The sequence below is a fragment of the Rhinolophus sinicus genome, chromosome 3, assembly GCF_057876585.1.
Source record: "Rhinolophus sinicus isolate RSI-liver-muscle chromosome 3, RSI-T2T, whole genome shotgun sequence".
NCBI classification, from domain to species: domain Eukaryota; kingdom Metazoa; phylum Chordata; class Mammalia; order Chiroptera; family Rhinolophidae; genus Rhinolophus; species Rhinolophus sinicus.
The window spans coordinates 108,224,508-108,249,158 of record NC_142503.1 but is presented as its reverse complement, the minus strand read 5'-3'; positions in this window follow the sequence as shown (position 1 = coordinate 108,249,158).

Sequence of the window (24,651 nt, the reverse complement as noted above, 5' to 3'; positions counted from 1 at the left end):
AATATTTATCATATCATAAAGCATAAGACAATTATATTTAATAAAAACTCTCTATATGTCCATTGCTTTATGTCTTATCTGAAGTTCCTGAAAGGCATGATTGAAGGAAAGCTTGGCATTGTGGGGACAGAGCCCCAGAGAGTAGTTTACAGGCTCTCGGCCTCACGTGGAGGAGTGCTGGCTCGGGTAGTAGATGGCCGTCAGCTGTAGCCAGTTAGCCAATTAGCCGCTAATATAACTGCTGCGGCTACGGAGCAGAGGAGAGGAGAGTGAAAGAGAGTCGTCGGTGGGTTGCAGACAAAACGGACAGCAGGTCGCACGTCCAGTGAACCCAGCCTCCAGTGAGACCGTAGTGGTATGACTCCCCTACCTATGGCTCCGTGGGTGTTCCTTTTTGGCCTCACCATATCCTGCGTTCTTGTATGGGGAGCGGGAGCAGAGACCCCGCCGGACGCCCCGCACGACAAATGGCGCAGCGAGCAGGGTCTCCCTCATGACAGGCATGTAGGTAGTTCATTTGGGAAGTGATCCCAGGGAGCAGGAGTGAAGGAATAACACAAGAAAATGAGACAACCAGTCAAAGATGCAATATTAAGTTGGCATTTGTTACTCGCCACCTGAACTCTATCCAGGTGGACCTCCTGAGGAATCCTGCAAAATTAGCCAGCACTACCTACAGTTGGAAGAAATGGAGAAGAATTTATCCTCATTAATCGAGAGTGGCTTCGTGGCTGTTAACTCCCCAGACTCCCTGGTAACTCTTGTATCCTAGAGCGGGAGAGAAGAAATACAGGGCACTGTCAAGTGAATTTTCATAAAGCTGTTCAGAGCCTGCAAGGAAATGATGATTAGAACTTCAGCTGGAGAAAGAGGTGGGGCCATGAAGACTTGAAGTGGCCATAAGATGCATCTTATACACCTACTTAAATACTCATATTTCTTTGGAAGGCACAGCAGGAATAGTATTTTGTGTAAATTCTCAGTAAGGTTAAATAACCTCAGGTTAAATGCTCTGAAACCAAAATTAAAAAGGTTAGTACCGGGAAGAAGGCATAAGCACTTCTCTTTATGATGCCTGACTTCTAGAGACTTGCTTCCTGCCCAATGTCAAGAGCAAAGTAAGAGAGGCATTAAACTGCATGTGGTATTTGACCTTGCCCAAACGCTCACCAGTTTGCACCCCCTTCCCCACTTATTTATTTATTTATTTATTGCTTCTGAAAGCTAAGCATTAGTAATATTAAGAGAAGTGCTAAATGCAAAAGAAATGCTAAAATTCTCTTAATGTGCTATGCTTGCATTTAGTTATACGAGGTCAAAGGAACATGCACATTATATTTGAGCCAAGCCAGCTACTTACAGCAATATCAGTGTGCAAGAACCAATTTGAACTTAACATTAATTAGGTTTTTAGTGGGCTGTAAAACTCACTCATTGTATGAAGTACTTCATCATTATGGGAGATTATGGTTGTATTCTGAGGAACCGAGGCAGAAAGACTCTGAATAAAGCAAATTGCATATAGGTCTGAATATAAGAAAGTTCAATGCATTTCATATCTTTGGGAATGTCATGAAATAAGTTTTATATTGTGGGTTTTATAAACTTTTAAGAAAAGCTAAATTGTTAGGCATGCAAGGGCAAAATTATAAATTGTATGTATATGTATGTTATGCTATATATGTTTTATTGTATATATATATGTTATATGTGTGTTATATTATATATGTGTTATATATCATATATATCATAATAAATTACATGAAATAAGATTTCTTATCACCTGGCACTAAGTTTTTCAAACAAGTCAGCCTACTCAGCTGCAGTATGGTACTGAACACACAGTATTTAACAAGAATGTGCTGCTCATCTGTAACCAAGGGTAATAATTTACGTTCCCTCATTTGAAACAGGTAGCTGCTTTGCTCTCACAACAAACAGCTTTTCTGTAACTAAGTGAGACCTTTAAATAGCCTTACATTGTATATATTAAGTGTTGCTTTCAGACCAATGTGAATTTCCTTTCTTCTTAAAACATTTTGAATTGTAATTTAGTGCCCAAGAGGCTAATTATAATGAGGAGACTGATGAGTTAGTGGAATTTAAAGATTAAGTTATATGAGAATACGTGCAGTCACTGACCTAAACCATTATTGAAAGTGTAAAGAGTTTGTGGGAAATGCTTTTGAAATTAATTTTTGAAATCTACTAAAAAATATAACAGCGATTTTCAAGTGTCATTCACTTGAAAAAGTTTTAGTAGTATTAATTTAATTTACATTCTCCAACTAACATGAGGAAGTTGGAGATATTTACTTTCCTTCACTTTCTAAGAAATTGTGATGTAAATGAGTGCAGTTTACAGACAGTGTTTTTCCCCTAATTACTGAATGACATTGATTTTGAATATCACAAAGTACCCCTCACTTTGTAGATTAATGTTGGTAGCTTCAATGACTATATTAGTATATGAAGGATTGAAAACTCAATCCAGAACCTATCAAATAAAAAATGCTAAATAATTATTTAAAGATTAAACATTGTTTGTAATCAGTATCCTCTTTGGTCTGCAGAGGAAAAATATATTGAAATGGGGATGAAAAACAAAGTCAAATGGCAAGAATTCAAAAATCCAAATAGTATAGCCATAATACAGAATTTGTAGTGGCATGGCTTTTTGGTCCTTCAACTTGATCTACAAATTGATGTCCAGTTTTTTCTTTTAGAGTCATGAGCCATGTTTCCTTTCTTGAATTCTCCTCCATTACTATTGTAGTACATTTCTTAAGTACACATTTCTAAACATGTTTAAAAATATAAATCACTACAAGTTTAGGTCCTTTTAGTTTCATAAACAGGAAATGAGCAATAGATAGTGAGCACTTATGTCAGTACCGTGTTTCCCCGAAAATAAGACCTAGCCAGACAATCAGCTCTAACGTGTCTTTTGGTGCAAAATTTAATATAAGACCCAGTCTTATTTTAGTATAAGACTGGGTCTGCATAATATAATATAATATAATATAATATAATATAATATAATATATACCGGGTCTTACATTAATTTTTGTTCCAAAAGACACATTAAAGCTGATTGTCCAGCTCGGTCTTATTTTTGGGAAAACGGGTTATTATAAAATATCAGGATTATGAATTTTCTAATCAGCTTGTCTATAGGCATGATGATTGATATTTTAATTGAGATTATATTGAAACTATAGACCTATTTTCAGAGTTCTATGCAAATTAATGATCAAGGCTCCTGATCCATCAAGATAGTATAAACCTCCATTCATTCATTTATTTATCTTTTTAATTAAAATGTATTGGAGTGACTGATAATTGTTAGTCAAGTTACACAGGTTTCAGGTGTACAATTCTGTATTACATCATCTATATATCACATTGTGTGTTCACCACCCAGAGTCAGTTCTCCTCCCATCACCATATATTTGATCCCTTTTACTCTCACCTACCACCCTGTTTCTCCCCTACCCTTTGGTAACCACTGAACTATTGTCTGTGTCTATGAGTTTTTGTTTCTTCATTTATTTGTCTTGTTCCTTTGTTGATTTCAGTTTTATACACCACATATCAGTGACATCATATGGTTCTTTTCTTTCTTTGTTTTATAGTTGCTTAATGGACTACATGTTTGTTTCCCCCCAAATATATGTTGAAATCCTAACCTTCAATGTAATGGTATTAGGAGGTGGATTCTTTGGTCACACTGTCTTAAATATTGTAGCTTTAATTCAATTTTAAATTAGGCAAGTGCAAGTCTTCTTCATTTTGTAAGGTTCTTTTGGCTATTCTGGATGATCTTCAAAGCCATATACATTTTAGACTCAGCTTGTCTATAGATATGCCTGTAATTAGGTCACGAGAGTTCAAGCCCTCATGATTTGTGCCCTTATAAGAAGACAGGTGAGAGCTTGCTTCTCTCTCTGACTCTCTCTCTCGCTCTCTCTGCTCTGTTCCCACCTTGTGAGAATACAATGAGGAGATGGCCATTTGCAATCCAGGAAGCAGGTTCTGACAAGAAACTGACTCTGCTGCCTCCTTGATCTTGGATTTACCAGCCTCTAGGGCTGTGAGAAATAAATGTTGGTAATCTGCTGTAGTAGTCTAAATTGACTAAACCAAAATGAAAGTTCAGATACTTGATTTTAGATATTTCTTCTCTTCTAACTAGAGCATTTGAAGTTATTATTTTACTAGCTGAAACTCACTAATAGCCTGAAACTCAGAGCAACAGAGACACTATAAGTGGTCAAAGGACTCAGTCTCAATCTCCCACAGGGTGCAGGTTGCACGATAAGTTAACTGTGTTTGTTATATATGTGGGAGTGAGGGTGAGGGGTGGTGCAACAATGCCTAATATGGTCAGTTGTGTAAAATAGCAAAAGGAGCTAATGCCTCAAGTAATGTAAGCCTATAAAAAAACAAACAAGTAAGCAAGCAAAAAAGAAAATATATGAAAATATATTAGGTCATGAAACTGCCTGCTGAAAGAAATGCTCCAACTGTAGTTGATTCCTATGTTACCCACTGTGGGGACAGAGCCAGGAGTGCAGTTTCCAGGCTCTCGGCCTCACATAGAAAGGTGTGGCTCAGGTAGTAAATAGCCATCAACTGTGATTGCATCGCCATCAGCTGTGGCTAGTTGGCCATCAGCTGTAACCAGTGAGCCATTGGCCACTAATATAACTGCCGTGGCTATGCTAGAAGAAAAAATAGGGGCTAGCAAGAAGATGGTGGCTGAGCCTGCAAGCGGTGCAGTGAGGGTTGCGAATAGTGTGGCTCCTGCTTCCTGTTTCTCCAACCCAGCCGCCAGCGAGAATATAGTACTATAACTCCCCTACCTATGGCTCCGTGGATGTTCCTTTTTGGCCTCACCATGTCCTGCGTTCTTATGTGGGGAGCGGGAGCAGAGACTCTGCAGACCGCCCCGCACGACACCCACAGACAACTATACCTTTTAGCTGGCAAATACTACTATTACTACTACTACTACTTCTAAATATGTGTGTGTGTATTACATATATATATATATATATATATATATATATATATATATAAATATATATATATAAATATATATAATATAAATATTTATGTATATAATATAAAACAAATTAAGTCTTTTTCCTTTCCCACTTAATAGGATCTAAAAGTTTTAAACATAAACCAATATAACTTGGACAGAAACTATTTTACTACCTCCAGACATTACACATACACAAGGAAAGCAAATATATGAAGTTTACTGGATATGTGAAAAGACTAGATGGAAGACTCTCTAATGAATCACACAAATTCTCCAAAGGAGTCTTAGCCTGATAAAATATTTTATTCATATTTAAGTTGTTTTTTAAAATGTGCTTCTAGAGATACATGCAATAGAACTAAATAAGACTCTTTTTCAAGTTTTTGAAGAAAAAATAATTTTCTACTTGTCCAATAGAGGAGAGTTATATCCCATCAATAAATATATTTTTTAGATATGTTGAAAAACATTTTGATGCCAAATCTAGGGCTGGCTGAGGAAAAAGGTGTTATTGAATGTTACAACAACGCTAACATGATTAAGGAGAAAAGTTTGATATCACATCATAGCCAGGAAGCCCTGGTATCATCCTGCATCATTTGGAAGGACTTTTTTTTTTTTTAATTTATTTTTTAAGTTTATTGGGGTGACAATTGTTAGTAAAATTACATAGATTTCAGGTGTACAATTCTGTATTACATCATCTATAAATCCCATTGTGTGTTCACCACCCAGAGTCAGTTCTCCTTCCATCACCACATATTTGATCCCCCTTACCCTCATCTCCCACCCCACACCCCCCTTACCCTCTGGTAACCACTAGACTATTGTCTGTGTCTATGAGTTTCTGTTTCTCATTTGTTTGTCTTGTTCTTTTGTTGTTTTTGGTTTATATACCACATATCAGTGAAATCACATGGTTCTCTGCTTTTTCTGTCTGACTTATTTCGCTCAGCATTATACTCTCAAGATCCATCCATGTTGTCACAAATGTTATTTGGAAGGATTTTAATATGGCTAGTGTTCCCATAGTTGTTTGAGACACACTTTATAAAATATACATATACATATATATATATATATATATATATATATATATATATATATATATATATACTGTGGTCTGGTTTTTATCCCTAAGATAGTGTGGGTCAGGAAAACAGATGGAAATATCTATTATAATAACCGTCGTTATACATTTCAATGTAAGTTTTAATCTTTTTATCATTTCATTTTACTCATGTTTAGAAAACTAAAACCTTTCTAATATGCATAACAGTTCATCTTAAAATGTAATAAGCATCAACAGATCGGCTATAGTGTTTTCCTTGGGAGTGGAAACTTAACTGTGGTTCCAGAATATAAGAAGTGGAGTAATGTACAGGCTCCTGCATCCTGCTTTACAGAAAGAACAATCCATGTTTGTCCTCGAACTAGTGTTCCATCCTGAACAAAATTGGTGCCATCTAATTTGCTTTTTTAATGGACGTTCAAAACATATATTTAGAAGTATAGGCAATAGAAAGTAACAGAATGGGGAAGTACTAGTTAAGCTGATTGAAAGAGGAATGATTTAATAAAATTGCATGTTTTCCTGAAGAGTTCACTATACAAGGATCAAGCTGAGAGAACCGCAGGCTCTCAGCTTAACTTGTGACTGTTCCCATAAATCAAGGCTTACTACCCCAGCTGTGTAACTAATAAAGTCATCATTACTACTGGGCATTAATATTCTAAAGAAAACAAAGTCTTTCCTTAAAAAAAAAAAAAAAGGAACAAAACTACACAGAAAAATTGGGTATGTATTAAATTGAATTTTTGTTTCATTCACTCTACATGCTTTAGCAATAATAGGCTCTTCAGTTATGAAAATGGTAATTTTAAAAACTGTGCTGTGCTTTATCTAGAGGTGTATATTTTATCATCTTATACTTATTCTGGACTTTTCACAGTTTTGGTATATTAACAAGTCTAATTTGGTTATCTGAACTCTTGAGTTAAGGATAAATAAAAGACCCTAGTGAGGTTGACAATTGCGTTGTTTAATAAATTAGGAATTTTCATGTCTTATTTTTAATTTTCCAATTCTCTGACCTACCCTAAACTGAATAATATAAAACCACAGCCATTAAATTATGCTCACAAATTCTCTGCATCAAGAATTCAAACAGGGCACAGATGAGGGCTTGTCTCTGTTCCATGATGTCTGAGGCCTCTGGGGCTTTCCAGTAGAATAGCAGGAGAGATTTGAGATGCAGAGGGCTGAAGTCACCTAGGGACCTCACTCAAACGTCTGGCACTTAGGCTGGAATGAGTTGAAGTCTAGACTAGTTACCATTTTCAGTGTTCTTCATCCTTTGTGTTGATCTATACTTCCATCTGGTAAAGCTTTCTGCATGAAAAACTTCCTTTAATATTTATTGTAGTGCAAATCTGCTAGAGATTAATTATTTTGGCTTTTGAATATCTAAAATCGTCTTTGGTTTACCTTCATTTTTGAAACATATTTCCACTAAGTGTGGAATTCCAGGTTTATGGGGATTGTTTGTTTCAGTACTTTAAAAAACGCTGCTTCATTGTCTTCTCACTTGCAATTTTTCCCCGAAAGAAATCTGCTGTCATCCTTATATTTTTTGTTTGTGTTTTTCTCTCTTTCTGTCTTAAGATATTCTCATAATTACCAGTTTTGTATAATTTGTTTATGATATAATTTTCTTCCTATTTTTCTTTGCTTGTAATTTGTTGGCTTTTAAAAAATTTCTAAATATATAATTTTCTTCATGTCAAAAGTTCATGTATTTTTCTCTCTAACAACCCCCATCCCCAACTTCTCCCTTATGGGAGAAGAATTACATAATTTTTATGTCTTTTAAATTTGTCCTATAGCTCATAAATGCTGTGATTATTTTTTTTCAGTATTGTTTCCAGCTTTGTTTTGTTTCGGACTACTATGTCTTCTAGCTCATTTTTCTTTTCTCCTGAAATGTCTGATCTACTATCAATCCCATTTAGAACTTTTTAAATAACAGACATTGAAATTTTCATCTTAGAAGTTTGTTCGGGGTTTTAAAACGTATCTTCCATGTTTCTACTAAACTTCTGAAAATATGGAATAGAGTTATAACTATTTCAATGTCCTTGTCTGTTAATTTTTGACATGCATGTCAATTCCAAGTCAGTTTATTTCAATTGATTCATTTGTTTGGTGGTTTGTTTGTAGTGTGTGGAATGTAAGTACAGAATATGAGTATAGTATATATACAACCAGGAAATAAATTTAATATACTGAAAGACATTATATTTTCTATGTTGATGAGAAGATGATGTGACCTTGCTTACTTTTAGCAGGTAGAGATATTCAGGGAAAGACCTTCTTCTATCACAAGGCTTGACAATCTATGTATGTTAAATCCAATTACTTATCTTTCTCTCTATATTCTTAACTTCCTGATGTAATAATCTGGTGTGTGTGTGTATACTTGTGTTTATATGCCAGCACCTACGTTAGTGTCTAGTACGTATCAGGGCCTCAAATACCAATTTGTTGAATACATACATGTATACATGAATGAATGAATGAATGAATGAATGAATGAATGAGATAGAGAGGGCTTAGTATATGCATTTTATACAGAAAATTTCAGGGCAAAAATGCCCTCCCTTGGATGATGGTTGAAGAGATTATGTTAAATAATCAGATTATAGAGTATACTTTTAAAAAATGTTATGCATTAGCCCCTGTAAAATGAACTGATTTAAAAATATTGGATTATTTAATAAAATAACTCTACTATAGGAATATGGTGTTTTAGGAGACTGTTTTGTCTTTATAATTCATAAGATATTACATTTTATGTGACTTAAACCTCATCTTGAATAAATGGACCTTGAAAATGTATTCCATTCAACACATTTTGAAAATCAATCATTTATGAAATTGGTGCTCAGACAATATCCATGAAAATATAATCATATATAATTCATGATCATCAAAAATCCCATTATTATATACACCTTGAGACAAGAAGTGTTTATATCATCATTCAGAGTTCTTATGTTAATAAAATATTTTAAACTTATGAATAATTTCTAAGAAAGTATTTTTAAAATTTCCATTTTCTGAAGAGTAACTCAGTATCTGCTGGGGCATATATGAGTAATATCTTATTTTATGAGTCTTCTATTTGTGTATATAAGATTTCGTGTAAAGTGATTTTTTGTCATTTTATTAGACCACGTAGACTGCCAGTTCAGCTCATCAAGGTATATTATTTAAATTGGTTGTCAATTAAGATGATTTACGTGTATTTTCAATTTTTTTCTTCCTTTACTTGCTGTGTAGACCATCACAGTAATCAGATTCGAGTCCAATATTAAGGGTGCCTCGGGCCACAGTACTGATAGAAGTTCATATATTTATAGATATTTGAAAGTTACAAATTGAAGTAACCCTGCAATATAAAATTTATTTTATTCTTCTTGGATAATTAAGTTTATAAAAACCTGGGGATTCAGATTTAAATTTATACTTCTTGGACTCCTCAAATTTCTATTTCAAAACATGAGATTAGTGCAGGAACTGCTTCCAAATTCCTCTGACTTGTTGACTGGCCAAATAATTCTCCAGATAATTCACCAAAAGAAAATGGTTTATTTGGGAAAACAAAAAAACCAAAACAAAGAGTGAGTGCACACTCCCTCGCTGGTCTTGCCTACCAGCCACCCACATGGAAAGATCTTGACTTCCCACTTTATTCGCATCTCCCCTCCCCATCCCCGTCCTTGCCCCATACCCCATGGTTACCATCAAGTTCAACAGGAAGTCAAGACTAGAGAGTTAACAAGAGGCACAGCTCCACCCATAGTTCTCCCAGCTCTATGGTTAAGCATCTTAAGATGTCAGTTTACTTTCAACACTTTCTGTTATGCTCCCCAACACTTTTCTATCCCCAGAGCTTTACCAACCCACCCCCTACACCACCACCACCACCACCTTTGCAACAGTTGCCTCCTAGCTACCCTTAGGTTTAGAGGTACAATCTTTGCAGAAGTCAAAGTGCCCTGACAACAATCCTTTGGGACAGGAAATTCCAGTTTTCTGAATATCCACATTAGATTAAAAGGGGGCCCACAGCTTCAGGTAGGAGTGTCATTTCCCTGACACTTAAGACTCTTTGCATTACAGGAAGAGTCATGGATGAAGAAAAGCCTGATCTAGGCCCTCTAAAACACCAGCTCCTATCTTTCCTGGATCCAAATGAGGCGCAGATTGTAATAAACCTGAACATCTTGAACTTAACAATATTGTCAAGTCACCCTCAATTGATTGATTATATTTGTTCTACTTCCAAATTACAACCACAGTTAAGAGGATTTTTTTTTCACCTTTCATTCTGAATAACTAATATTTTTAGCTAAATACGTGTATTTACATAGTGCACTGAATTTCAAAGCTTTGTCAAACGCAATAAACAAATATCCAGGAAAGAAACATACAAAATGACATGTGTTGCAAATAGAATACTTATTAGTTTGCCAAGTAGGCTGTATTTAACTTTCAATGAAAATTGAAATATTATTTTAATAATGTAAATGTGCAAAGTTACATGATTGAGAAATCAATGGCATATTTCTAAACAGGCATTGAATACACCATTATTTATTAACTATGTAATTTTACTTTTATACAAGAATGAACTATATTTTATGTAATCCCATTGTACAAATTGTACAAATATAGTTTCTGATTTAATATTACTTTGATGAAGAATTAATTTATTTTTTTATATTTCTAGTTTTAAAAGATACTGGAGAACTTTTCTCAAAAAATATTCTTTCATTATGTGTTTTATTTATTTACTTGGATTAACTGAAGTATTAAAGATTTTCTAGCCACTTGAAAAATGAGCAAAATAAATTTTGTTCACAAAGCATTTTAGAGTAACAATTTTTTTCCAGTGATATATGAAACCTATTATGTCAAGCACATAAATTCAATTGGAAAATAAATGCAGCACAAATATGATTCATATGTCATATGTAAACCACAATATGAAATTAATTACAAATAGGCTTTATGAAAGAAGATTTTCAGATCCAGTAGAAAAATACATTTTGTACATCACACACAGCTAAGACTAGAATCTTGATTGAGAGCAGTTCTATATGTATAGAATACGCCTAGATTTTCAGAATGCATGTGTGTATGCCCTCACGTGTTTAACTGCTATTCCATTAACACTTGGCATTGGCCTTTCATCTACTCTGAATGTGTATCTCTTAATCCATATATCTCTATGCCCACTGTCCCTAGGGCAAAAAGTTGATTTTCTTACCATATTAGAGTTCCCTGGAGCTGTCTTAGGGTATATGAGGTAGAGAAGTGTGAAGGTCTGGAAACGCAATAAAGGAAGACTCCCAGATGCCCATTCCCTCGAACCTGTTTCACACAAAAATATTCTGCTTTGATCTGTTATGTATCTTGAAGTATTCCTATGATTTTATTTGAAAAATGTGTTCTATGTCTTAAAAATATTTGTCAACGCCAGGGCAAATAGTTTTAATTTAGATTTCAGGAATTGTATAACTGTGATTCAATATTATCATAAGTTATGTGCATTTTTATTGAAATGTAATTAAATATAACCAGTGTTTTCTCTTGGGTAATTTAAAATAGAAACATATACCTGGAAAAAATAAATAGAAATTCACACAGGTTCTCTGTCACTAAAAGAGGAAAAGAAAGACTTGCTTTTATAATTAACAAAACATATCTGAGAAGACAAATGGTTAAGGAGATATTAGAAAAATTGTATAAATTAAACAAAATAATTTGACTGATAAACCTGATGAGTATTTATTGAAGGTTACAGGGAATTTCCAGAGGAAACTCAGAATGCATTAATCATTAAATATACCCCATATTCTAAACTACATTAGCGATCTCTCCTACCTTTAGAGTGCTCTCTTTATGAGTCTTTCTATAGAATGAGCTGTTCAATTTTTATATACAATTAGCAAACTGGGAAATATTTTGGAGCAGTTGAACAATCATATTGAACTAGTTGGGGCTAGTTCACAATTGGAACTCAAAAAATCAGCTAGCTCTGTATCCAGGAATAAGTACAAATAAGTAAGAGTAAAACCTTTTCATAAAATTATTTAAATGGCATAATGTAATTTGAAATTACATTCTGACTTATTTTACTAAAGTAAAATACTTTAGTATTTTACTATGAAAATACTAAAACACATTCAATTAATAATTATTGTTATAATCTCTTCTCATGTTAATGATAAATAATTCCATAAATAACGTTGTATGTGGTAGTAGAATTTAGTATAGGAGAATCCATTATCATAAGGCACTTGAAATTGTTTCATATTTTTCATATCACTTTGCTTGAAAAATTAATTCATAGCACCTGACCCATGAGGGTTGTCAGAAAGATTGATAATATGCTGAAGGACAGTAAAAAATGAATAATGAAAAATAACAGACTGTCAAGTTGAAGGGAGCTGATACAGGGATCAATCTTAACATTAGCTTTATTAATGATCTGGAAAGTGATGCAAATGGAAATTAATTAAATCTTCAGGTAATAAGTGATTCATTTAATGGCTTAAAAACAGGGAAAATAATTCTTGAGAAGTAAAAACAAATAGATGAATTCAAGCAAGCATTAAATAAGAATGGAACATCAATTTTTCTTCATATTAAGAACATTAGAATACACTCCTACAATATTTGAAATACAATATAGGTAGACAGTGGTATAAAGTAAGGAGAGATGGAGTTAAACTATAGATAAGATGTGTCATATTCCTTTTGGTACCAGAGATTGGTTATCATCTCACTATTGGGTATATACTCAGATAACACTTCCCTAAATGATGTGTAAGAAGGAATATTTCTAGAAGGACAGTTCCTTATTAGTAATGTGGTATTCTTTTTAAATAACAAGAAATACTCTTCCAAATAAAGAATAAGTTGTTATCGAATAGAAAGTATTCATATAAATTTCAACTGTATTCTACTTTCTTAATAATTATGTAAGACTTATACTAAAAATATGAAAGTATACAACTATGTACTATTTCCTTCTATGATTATCACTTTTAAAATTTCACATCTGGGTTAATGAGAAATCAGATAATTTGTTTCAATGGAAGAAACATGGATTTTATCAGATATCCCACACACGGAAACAAGCCTGTCACTACTATATAATTATTGAATAATTTACACTTATCATATTACTATACAAATTTATTTAAAATGTTCATTTCACTATCTACCTACTTATATTGATAGATAAATTTAACCACATAATGTATTCATTAACGGGTCAAAATTAGAATGGATCATCCTTTGTAATGTGTCAATCATTATCTAGTCATTTAAAAATATATTTTTCCCTGAGACACATAATTTTTGAAAATTCTCAGGGCTACTAAGAGTCATAGGTATACCCAAGGATAACGGAAAGCTTCAGTGTGCTTCTTCCTAACAGATACCTCACTTCTCATCTAGAAAATATATCACACTTAAATGTGTAAAACTTATTTTATTATATAGATGGTTTTAAGGTGTTATCTCAAGTCACTATGAAAACTTAAACAATTTAAGAAAGGGTATTTTGGCAATTTACATTCATATACACACGCATGCACGCGCATTCTGACAAGTTCAGGAACTTATTGCAACAATGTTGCTAACCTCTTTTTGATACCAGAGGGATTATTCATTTTGAATTTGTATGAACTGGACAAACAGTTAACCAAGTTTACTATTCGGAAGTGCTAAAATGGTTGCGTGAAAAAGTTAGACGACCTGAATTGTTCGCCAATAATTCATGGCTCTTCCATCACAACAATGCACCAGCTCACATGCCACTCACTGTCTGTGAGGGAGTTTTCAGCCAGTAAACAAATAACTATATTGGAACACCCTACTTATTCACCTGATCTGGCCCTCAATGACTTCTTTCTTTACCTGAAGATAAAGGAAATATTGAAAGGGAGACATTTTGATGACATTCAGGACATCAAGGGTAATACGACGACAGCTCTGCTCTGATGGCCATTCCAGAAAAAGAGTTCCAAAATTGCTTTGAAGGGTGGACTAGCCACTGGCATCTGTGCATAGCTTCCCAAGGGGAGTACTTCGAAGGTGACTGTAGTGATATTCAGCAATGAGGTATGTAGCACTTTTTCTAGGATGAGTTGGCGAACTTAATTGTTTGTGTGTGTGTATAAATTATATTTTCATTTACACATGGAAACAGATTTCAAATCAAGGCAAACTTAAAAAGGTAGAGAACCTTGAAAATGTTCAGCTTATATTATGAAATAAAGTCTATTTGAATTTCTGCTAAAAATCAATAAGACAAAAAGTGCCCTATAAACACAGTCTGTGGTCTCTCCCCAGACCCTGTTTCCCTGATTCTGCTTCATCTTTAGCTTTCTTTTTGAAGGATATTTTTATTTTCTTCTCTTGTGGGAAACATGGCCATTGTATCTCCCAAGACATAGTACATATAATTTTAGATTCCATTAATTATGTCTCAAATTCAAGAATCCCAGTGGTTTCTGGTTATTTCAGCTTGAGGCTAGGAAGTCCCTCAACTACGTTTTATTGCTTCTCTCCTCAACAGGTCCCAATGAGTAAACACTGATTTCACCAGAAATATTCTAAGAGAATAGCTCTTTGAGATAAAATGTATTAAAATAATTATATGGGTACTACATTAATGTCTTAAAATCTCCTTGTGTACATATGCTCAGTTTCTCCTTAGCTGAAAAACAAGGACTGATTAAATCCCCTCTGTTAGAAGATTGAAGTGAGATTTGGAGGGATAAGATAGAAAGATAAAAGACTGTGAATTGTACTATTTTGGGTATTACTTCTGATGTCAGTACTTGTTTGCTGGTGAACCTGACAAACTATTTACTTTGTTCTCCATATCTGTAAAATGTGTCTTAGAAAAATATTACTTTCAAGTGACGTTAAAGGTTTCTTTTCACTGAACAAGTATGATTGGTTACCCAGATGACCCTGGCTGTATTTTCATGATGTGGATACACTAGTTTCAATAAGATACATGCCAAATTCCTACCTACATGGAACTTAGGTTTCATTTGGGAAAAAGAAATAACAAACAAGTAAAATGCATAGATTTTTAGATGACGGTAAGTACTGTAGTATAAATATGGCAGGGAAGAAAGATAGGAAGTGCTGGGTTGCTGTTAAAAAAAGATAGGAAGTGGTTGCTTTTAAAAATGATGTGGTTGGAAGACCTGACCAATAGCACAATATTAAAGAATGGATTTGAAGGAGAGGGAAGCAGGCTTCTGTGCATATATCTGAGGGAACAGCAGTCTAGGCAGAGGAAATAGCATTTGACTTTGACTTTGGCGGGCTTGGAGTTCTGAGCGAAAAAAGCAGGGAGAACACTGGCTGGAGCAGAGTTGGCAAAAGAGAGATATATCATAAGATAGATCCAGATAGGTCACAGGACGAGAACCATATTTAGGAGAACTTTGTATACCATTGAAAGAGCTTTACTTCTACTCTGAACGCCATGGGATCTTACCAGAGGGTTTAAAGCAATAAAGAGATCTAATTTGTGTTTGGAAAAGGGTGTCTCTAGTTGTTGTTGTGAGAATAGACTATGTGTGGAAGGAAAGGAGAAGTGGGGATACCACAAGTAAAAATGAACCAGAATGGTAGCAGTGGAAGTGGTGTCATTTGAGTCTGGCTCTAGCATGAAGGTAGAACTTGTTGAAAGTTTGAATATAGATGTTAAAAAAAAAAAAATTACAGAAGTAGACATTGACTTCAAGATATTTAATCAGAATAATTGGAAAGATAGAGTTGCCATTTACCAACATAATGACAACTATGGAAGAAACAGTAGTTTGGAAGGGAAAACCATGATTTATTTCAATTGTGTACATGTAAAATTGGAGCTGTATATTAGACTCACAACAGGAGGTATTGAGACAAATGTTTGATATGTGGGTGTTCATTCCAGAGGAGAGGTCTTACATGTAAATAAGTATAACCAATACATGCATATTGATATTTTTCTATATTTACACATTTATCATTATTTGTGCTATTCCTTCCTTCATTCCCTTGTTTCTTTCTGAATCATTTTCTTCCTGCCTGCAGAACTCACTTTAGTGGCTTTTTGTTTGTTTCATGTGAAGTTTCTGGGAAAAAATTATTTCCCCTTAGTCTAAAAATGTATTTATTTTACCTGTAGTTTTGAAGATTATTTTATTGATCATGGCCTTTATAGACTTGCATTATTTTCTATCTGAATTATAAAGTGTCATTACGTTGTCTTTGGCTGTCATCATTTCTGTGGAGAAACTTGTTATTCCTTTGATGATATCCATTTTTCTTGGTGCTTTAACATTTTAACATTTTCATTTTGCCTTTGGTTTTTAGTAGGTTTGCTATGATGTTTTTGTTTTTTGTTTTTTTTTTTTTTTTTTTTTATCGTGAGTTCTTTTTTTCTTTTTTTTTTTTTTTAAGTTTATCAGGGTGACTGTTGTTAGTAAAGTTACAGAGATTTCAGGTGTACAATTCAGTAATACATCATCTGTATATCACGTTGTGTGTACTATGATGTGTCTTAGTGTGGTTTCCTTTGTATTTATCTTTCTTGGGACTTTCAGAGCTTTTTGAGTCTTTCATAATTTTCAGAACATTTTGTGACTTTTTCTCCTATATTTCTACTGATCCTTCTATGTACACATATATAGAACTTGTACTATGCCCTGCAAGTCTCTTATGACTTTATCTACATTTTCTATTATTTTTTCTCTTTTTATTGCTGCTTCAATATTTTCTATTGATCTGACTTCCAGTTTACTAATGCACTACTTTGCTCTTCAATTTGCTGTTGTTCTATGCATTGAGTTCCTAATTCCAAATATGTGTTTATATATATATATATATATATATATATATATATATATATATATATATATATTTCTAACATATTCACTTTGACTCTTTTTATAAATTGCAATTCTTTGGTGAAATTGGATACTTATTGAGACTAGCCCATGTGTCTCAGAGGAAGAATTTGGGTGTCAAGAATGAGAATAAGAACACACACAAGGAATTTTCCAGGTGACACGGGCACACAAAACTCAAAATCCCTCCTCACTACTGCCTACAGTGGTTTAGAGTCTAGGGAAAGTTGGTGGTATTCTGAGTATTACAATAGAATAAATTCTGGATTTCTCCACAGATTTGTGAATGGTGTAATTAAATTAAAGCACTTAGTGTACTTAAGACAAGATTAAATGCTTGATGGATGTTACTAGCATTAACGGTACTGGATCTTGCTGATACAGCGCCATGCTTTCATTCCCAGGTACTCTGCATCACTAAAGCCTCTGAATTTTGTGTGCTGGGTGCATGATAGAATAATTAACCACAAAGTCTGCTTTCAACCAAGATAGAGTAACAGGGACAGGGTTTATCTATCTGCTTATGTTAGTTTACTTGTGCTGCTGTACCAAAATACTACAAACTGAGTGGTTTAAACAACAAGAACTAATTTTATCACAGTTCTGGAAGCCAGAAATCCAAGACTGAGATGTCACCAGATTTAATTTTTGGCAAGAGCTATCTTTCTGGTTTGCAGATGGCTGCCTTCTCCCTGTGCCCTCACGTGCCTTCACAGAGGTATGTACTTGGTGTGTGTGTGTGGGGGGGGGGGGGCGGGAAGACAGAGAGAGAGAGAGAAAGAGAAAAAAGGGGTGAGGCAGCGAGCACTGTGGTGTTTTTTCTTGTAAGAACACTAACCCTATCAGATCAGGGCCTCACAGTTAGGAACTCCTTTAACCTTAATTGTTTCCTTAGAGAGCCCATATCCACCACATTGGACAGCAATATGACATCTGGCAATTAAGTTCGCGAACTGCCACCATGCGCTTACATTAGCAGCACTGTACAAACAGCTCTGTAAGGTTTCATAACCTTGGTAAATCAGTGTCTCACAGCTGTGTTCATGTTGACATGAGGCAGTGTCTTACTGAGTGGCGTTCATTATTGTTGTGTGTTTTTGTATGCGGTCGTGATAATGTCTGAGCTTGAATTAGAGCAACGAACAAACATTCAATTTCTTGTTAAACTTGACAAGTGTGGAAGTGAAATCAGGGATATGTTAGTCCAAGTTTATGGGGATAATGCCATGAAGAAAACGGCAGTGTACAAATGGATTAAACGTTTTTCTGAGGAGAGAGAACGTGTCACTGATGAAGAGAGTTCAGGGCAGTCAGTAATGAGCGAACTGATGAAAATATTGCAAAAATTCATGGAATTATGTGTCAAAATCATTAGCTGACTGTGAGAAGCATACCTAGAAGATCAAGTAAATATCAATAGAGAAACAATTAGGAAAATCTTAACTGAAAATCTAGGCATGAGAAAGGTGGGTGCAAAATGGTCCCGAAGGAGCTCACAGATAAGCAAAAGCAAAGCAAAATTGAAGTTTGCCAAGACCTTTTGGAGAGGCAAGATGATATTTTGGGCTGTATTATCACTGGTGATGAGACATGGTGTACCAATACGACCCTAAAGCAAAGCGTCAAAGTGCACAATGGATGTCAGCCAATTTTCCACGACCATAAATGTTCTATCAGTCCAAATCAAGAGTCAAAATGATGTTGTTAACGTTTGTTTTACATCAGAGGAACTATTCATTATGAATTTGTACTAAATGGACATACACTTAACCAAGTTCACTATTTGGAAGTGCTGAAAAGGCTGCTTGAAAAAAGTTAGACAACCTGAACTTTTTACCAACAATTCATAGCTCTTGCATCACAACAATGCACCAGCTCACACAGCACTGTCTGTGAGGGAGTTTTTAGCCAGTAAACAAATCACTGTATTGGAACACCCTCCCTACTCCCCTGATCTGGCCCCCAGTGACTTCTTTCTTTACCCAAAGATAAAGGAAATATTGAAAGGAAGACATTTTGATGACATTCAAGACATCAAGGGTAATATGACGACAGCTCTTATGGCCATTCCAGAAAAAGAGTTCCAAAATTGCTTTGAAGGGTGGCCTAGGTGCTGGCATCAGTGCATAGCTTCCCAAGGGGAGTACTTCGTAGGTGACTGTAGTGATATTCAGCAATGAGGTATGTAGCACTTTTTCTAGGATGAGTTCTCGAACTTAATTGTCTCATATATGAATTTGGGGTTACATTTAGTCTATAACACTGCCTAGAACAGTTTATAAAACAGTAAAAATACATGAAACAATGGTTTTCAAGACACCAAAAATATGTAACAAACAACACTCTCTCAGAGATGGAATACAAATAAGAAGAATACTATAATTGCTCAGGCTACTGTCTGAAGAGAGATATCAGATGCTAGCACAGAGGAAATAAATAAGATGGGACCTGCTAGTCTCGCGTATGAGAGAGAGAGCTGGTTGTCTGGGAAGGCCAAGACAGCTGGAGTTGGCAGGGCAGAGCACCAGAAAGGAGACAGCTACACAGAGAGAACTGCAGGAATGCAAATATCCCACTATTCAGTTTAGTCCTCATCAGGATACAATGTGAGGACACTGCCCCAAACTGGGAAAGAATTGTCAGGAAGGATTAGAGGGAATCATCCCCAGAGCTCACACATGACCAGAAATAGTGCCTTTTTCCTGAAGTCAGAGTGGAAAACTTCATAATTCATGGGGCATACTGTAGAGTATTCTGTAGTGGGGAAAAATAAAACCTCAAATAAATGCTGCTATGTTTCCATCCAAAAATGTTTAAAAACAAGGCCCTGAACAATATACTAAAACACGAGACTGTTTCCAAGTAATTTAACTATATCGAGAGTCAAGATCAAAGACACATATAGGTATATAGCACCTAATGCAGCAAAATTTATATGGTCTAGCATCCAGTGAAAAGTTACAGGGATGCAAAACACAAAGCCTAATATTTATAAGTTTCACATTGGGAAAAACTCATCAATTAAAACTGATAACAGTGATAGCATTAGTAGAAAAAATATTTAAATCAACATGACTATATTCCATGTTCAAGAGGTTGGGGAATGATTGAACATGTTAGGTAGAGAAATGGAAGATTTAAATACTATCCAACTTGAATTTTTAAAGAGGAAAACTACAATGCATGAGATAAAACATGTACTGGATATAATTAATGGCAAACTAGACGTTGTAGAAGAAAATGCTAGTGAAATTGAAAATAGCAATAGAACCTGTCTAAAATGAAGCAGAGAGAGAAAAAGGACTTAAAAATTGGCACTTCAGTGAACTGCAAGGCAAACTAAAAGCAGTATTTCAAGGTGAGGTCTCTGTGAGATGGCTTTCAAGGAAGGGCAGTGGTTTGGAATTTATTAAGTCAAAAACAATCACCAAAGGTCCGTAGTCAACTTTAGGCTCCACAAGATCAATGATGGTGCAGTTGAGTTAGAGGCAACAATCACAAATTCACATTTATGCTGTCTGTTTGTTGGTTTCTATGATTACTCTATGTGGGTTGTTCCTACTTCTTGTGTGTTGACAACTTCCACTTTCTCATACCTTCTCAATTTTGGGTTCTGCAAATCCTCATTTCCATTATGCTCAGAATTTTCATAATATGGTGAGGCCATTAGCATAGTGTTTGACACATGTAGAAATATTTAATGAATGCCATTTTATTTATTACAATCCTCCTGGGGAAAAAAAATCAACTTGTTTGGTATATTGTATTCCAATATGAAAATTTGCAACACCTGGTTTGAACAGGTGTTTTACTAAGTCAAGTGTAAACATGTCTTTTGCAGACTTCTTGAGTTAAACTAGGTGTGTTATAGCCAAGGAGACTGTTTCACAAGTTTCACAAGGCCATTTGAATTTCACATGCAATGTGATGACACCCTAGGCTATTATTTTTGATTCACAAAATAATCATCTAAAAGTTGTATTTTCTTTGGTCTCCAGAGCTGGATACTTCCATTTATATTTGGGGCAGGGTGCTCCCTCATTTTAGGCAAATCACTCTAATGGGCTTCGACTTTAGTCAGTTGTTAGGGAAACAGTTAACCAAAAGTTAATATGTAGACCAGAGGTAATATATATTGGTAGGTGTGAATGTGCTGGAGACACATGTCAGAGAAGTTTGCTTTATTTTTACGTCAATCGGAGTGCGGAAGTGGGAAAAATACATTATTGTGAGTGTTTGAATGGAGAGAGTTTATTTCTGCAATGAGGTCATGGGTGGTTTTTTGCCATTCATTTTTATTCATGGGTGGTTTTAGTTGTTGATTTTCACTTTTGAGAGTTACTTATAAGAGATGAGCAGCTGAGAGAAGGAGACAGAAAAACTTACTTTTGAGATAAATTTCTAGAAATTTCAGGGCCAAATACTGTGGTTTGAGGCACAAATGAACAATTTTAGCTCAGATTTGAGAAGATACCCATTTTTGTCTGCCTCCACTCAGAACCCTGTATCACAGAGAGTGGGGCATTTTGGAGTACTAGGAAAAACATGTGTCATGCGGGCGGCCTGCGGGATCTCAGCTCCCTCTTCCCACATAAGAACGCAGGACATGGTGAGGCCAAAAAGGAACACCCACGGAGCCATAGGTAGGGGAGTCATACCACTATAGTCTCTCTGGCAGCTGAGTTGGAGACACAGGATGCAGGAGCCACATGATCCACAACTTGCCGTCCACTTCTCTCTGCCAACCAACCTCACTTGCTAGCTGCAACCCGCCTCTCTGCAATCCACAATCCACACTCTGCTGCTTGCTAGCTCAGCCATCATCTTCTTGCTAGCCCGCATTTTCTGCTGGTGAAGCCACGGCAGTTATATTAGTGACCAATGGCTCACTGGTTACAGCTGACGGCCAACTAGCCACAGCTGATGGCCATTTACTCCTGAGCCAGCACCTTTCCATGTGAGGCCGAGAGCCTGGAAACTGCACTCCTGGCTCTGTCCCCACAACATGTCTGGCATAGACATTACTTATCTCTTAGGAAACTGCTTCGATAGGTAGACATAGAACGTCCCTTAGGATGGTTTAAGTGGTGAGGAGCAGGGGTTGCTGGGGCAGCAGCAAAGGAAGATCTGGAGTTGCAACTGCAGGGACACATTACATTATAAGAACAAGTAATACTCTCCTTTGTAGACTCCAAGTAATAACGAGAGTGCATTCTGATTTGCTGAAAAGTTAGTGTCATGCGGGAGACCCTGCTCGCTGCGCCATTTGTCGTGCAGGGCGGCCTGTGGTGTCTCTGCTCCCGCTCCCCACATAAGAACGCAGGATAGGGTGAGGCCAAAAAGGAACACCCACGGAGCCATAGATGGGGGAGTCATACCACTATATTCTCTCTGGCCGCACTATACTCTCACTGGAGGCTGGATCCACACTGTCCGCAAACTGCCATCCACGCTTGCCAACCCAGCCGCCATCTTCTTGCTAGCCCCCATTCTTCTCTTCTCCTTCTCTTTAGCGTAGCCACAGCAGTTATATTAGTGGCCAATGGCTCACTGGTTACAGCTGATGGCCAACTAGCCACAGCTGATGGCCATGCAATCACAGTTGGCCATTTACTACCTGAGCCAGCACCTGTCTATGTGAGGCCGAGAGCCTGGAAACTACTTTCTGGGGCTCTGCCCCCACAGTTAGAGATGCAGCAATAAAGAGGAAACACAAACTTTTATAATATGGAAACATGACTTTGTATTTATTCAAATGTAGGTGAGGCCTGAATATTTGGGCTATTGATTTGCATTTCATAGTAGGAAAGGAACTAGGATCAATCAGTACATTCACATTCTTGATGTGTTTGATCAATAGATAACCTTTATTAGAGAAAGGATTATCCTTGAGAGTATAAATACAAACAATTACTGCTCAGTATTTGCCAATCACCTTTTGCTAAAAGCATTTACTTTTTGATGGGAGCCTCACTAATATCAATATCAACAAAACAACTGGCTAAAGAGCAAAATGATATTGAAAATCTATCTGATAATGAACATTGTCCTAAATACAGCCCACTGACATGTTGCATACATAAATGTCCAAAGAGGGGAGAAAATGGCAAAACTGGCTTGCAGTTTGTATTTCAGTCCTGAAATTACGTACATTGCTTTCACATACATACACGCTAAGCAGTTTGGGGGACATTATAGAATTATAGATCTTGAGGAAACCAAAATGTGTGGAAACAAAAAAACAATGACTTTGAAAAATGAGAAATACTATCCTGGCTGTAGATTAATTAGCCAGGTAATATAAGTGGATATGAGTTTTAAGTTTGAAATTTTTTTTTTAACTTAGAAAAAATCTTAATAAGCAAAATTTTGAACTTAATGGGTTTTTAAAATCTCAGAGTAATAAGAAAATGGAGTTTTCCAACAATTCAGCATTTCCCACTAATATCAATGTTGCAATGTGCATTTCAAGCATTTTCAAAATGTGGCATCCTCTCAGGGCAGAGGATACAGGTTACAATGCCAGTTTCCTTTTTTACACAGATGTAGTTGAAGTCACGGTTCACCACTGTGCCTTTGACAGAAGCGCCCAGATTTGGCATTTGACATATCACTTAATGTGTTCCCCAATCTAACACGCTTTTCTAAAAAGGAAGTTTTAAAGCATAAGATAAGAAACACATTTCTGTCATAGAATTTGATCTTTTATTATTTGGAGTTAGTCTCTGTTTCTTTCCCAAGTGGTTAATTTAAAGGAATCAGTTTGTACTTTGCACTCTTTCGGATACATACACAAGGGCTAGAAGTACATTTAAGAATCTGGATTTTTTGGGATGCTTTTTATTTATACCTAAAATAAAATAATAGCAGTAACAGAGATCTGTAATAAGCACTGGTTATTTAAAAATGCATAAAATTTAAAATGGCTTGTTTGAGCCAGAATTTCCTGAAGAGAGATAGCTTACAAAATTATTTGATACATATCAATTAAAATTGGGAAAATGTCACAGGATTAATTGTGGCCCACAGTATTTATTAGGTATAGATAAAGAGATAATAGAGATTTATTGTTAGTAGAAATTAGTAATAATTGATAAAAAATATATCTTAAGAAGTATTAAATGTATATATCATATTCTGGAAACAAATATGTCACCTGAATATATTCAAAATATAAACTCAAATATTTAGAAGGTAATTCTCCTAAATATGTAAATTCAGTATATCAACATTACTTGTAAATGTATAGAATACTAATTTCATGACTATACTGAATAATCTCATGTTTATTCTGATAGAAATGATCTTAAAATGAAATCATTGAAAATATATTCAATTTCTGAAATATTTTTTTCTTAACATTCTTTGTCCATGTCAGGGAACAGTTTGAACTGTGAGCAACAAATGTTTAGTTTGTTAAGGTAAATGAAGATGGTAATTATTTTAAAAATATATTAATGAAGAAGGAGTCCTGAATTATTGTACTATCTTCACTTTTGAGTTATTTCTCAAACATCCAAATAGTGATCCTAACAAATGCTAGATAATTGGGGTATTGTTTTACTTGCTTAAATGTAAATGCATTCTCCATACTGCTTTTATTTTTTTCA